Source organism: Macrobrachium rosenbergii, chromosome 18 (assembly GCF_040412425.1).
Source record: "Macrobrachium rosenbergii isolate ZJJX-2024 chromosome 18, ASM4041242v1, whole genome shotgun sequence".
Taxonomy (NCBI): Eukaryota; Metazoa; Arthropoda; class Malacostraca; order Decapoda; family Palaemonidae; genus Macrobrachium; species Macrobrachium rosenbergii.
In genome coordinates, this window is record NC_089758.1 from 17356734 (window position 1) to 17358667 (window position 1934).

Here is a 1934-nt window from a genome sequence, read left to right on the forward strand (position 1 = left end):
GTAGGTAGGGGATCGGGAGGGTAGGGGAGACATGAAACACCAACCCTCATACTGCAAACCTGTGTGTCCGCCCCTGGTGGGGGCAGGGTAGGTAGGGGATCGGTAGGGGAGACATGACACATCCACCCTCCCCCTGCAAACCTGTTTGTCCTTCCAGGGTGGGGCGGGGTAGCTATGGGATCGGGAGGGTAGGGGAGAAATGACACATCCACCCTCCTCCTGCAAACCTGTTGTCCGCCCCGGGTGGGGGCGGGATAGGTAGGGGATCGGGAAGGTATGGGAGACATGACACATCCACCCTCCTCCTGCAAACCTGTTTGTCCTTTCAGGGTGTGGGCTGGGTAGGTAGGGGATCGGAAAGGTAGGGGAGACATGACACATCCACCGTCCTTTTGTAAAACTTGTTTGTCCTTTCAGGGTGGGGCGGGTTAGCTAGGGGATCGGGAGGGTAGGGGAGACATGACACATCCACCCTCCTCCTGCAAACCTGTTTGTCCTCTCAGGGTGGGCGGGTTAGCTAGGGAATCGGGAGGGTAGGGGAGACATGACACATCCACCCTCCTCCTGCAAACCTGTTTGTCCTTCCAGGGTGGGGCGTGGTAGCTAGGGAATCGGGAGGGTAGAGAAGACATGAAGGTTCAGCGTAGCGCGCTCCATCAAGCTCGTATTATGATAATATACAAATAACTTTCGACGTTGGTGGTCTGAATGTCTACATTATCTTTTTTATCCTTCAATGTGCCGTTTATTCCAAAGAATGCTGTGATCGTGGCCTCATAGATTTGAAGGCAGAAACTCTATGATAATTCGTCTATAAAAAGAAAAAAATAAACTGATGGTAAACGGAGGGCGAATACAAAAAAGACCTAGTTTTAGTAGGGAGAGAGGTGCACAAATAAGTCCTTGAGAACCCTGTTTAGTAATTGAGCGTCTAAAGATGGCAATACTGGAAAATATTTGTTTTCCAAAACGTTATTGAATTAGTGGACTTTTAATGCCATTCCTCGATTACTATTGTTTTATAGCATTTTTTGTTTTTCTTCTGGTGACTTTTTCCGCACATGGGCATTCTATTCTATGGAAGCTTGCTTTATAACTGAAAGGTCTTTTGTTGGTTGAAATACATAATTTTCTGCTGATTTTTAATAATAATAATAATAATAATAATAATAATAATAATAATAATAATAATAATAATAATAATAATAATAATAATAATAATAATAATGGAGAAACAAATCCACGGTTATGTATATGTACATAAATTTAAAGATAAAACTGTATAGATAGCTTTCGGGAATCTGTTCGGTTCCCATTTTTGAAAAAGGGAAACCGAACAGATTCCCGAAAGCTATCTCTACAGTTTTATCTTTAAATATATGTACATATACATAACTGTGGATTTGTTTCTCCATTTTAAGACTCATGCTACGATGAGTATTTTAAATAATAATAATAATAATAATAATAATAATAATAATAATAATAATAATAATAATAATAATAATAATAACCTATAAAATTTAATGATCTTTCATGAAATAAAGATACTTTTTCAACGCCTTGCAATCTCGTATCGCTTTCTTTGTGGATATGTTAATTTCCTCACCTTCTTCCTCTTCTGCAATTTATGATCATTTATTATAGAAAGTCAACTGTTTCCAAAAATTACCATATACATCTCATGAAATAGAAGAGAAAAAAACTTAACAGTTTTCAAAAGTAAACTGAGATTCTCGAAAATTAGACGAATTAAGAACTAGATAAGAGAAAAATATTTGAGAAAGTTATTTTATATTTCTTACTAGTTATAAGTTTTTCAAGTTTTTTGGCAAAGAAGAAAAATTAATACATGGAAGCTGCTGTACATTTAACTAATGGCTATGATAATTTAAGCCCAAATTCTGTAAATAAAATGACGTAGACTTACTAAT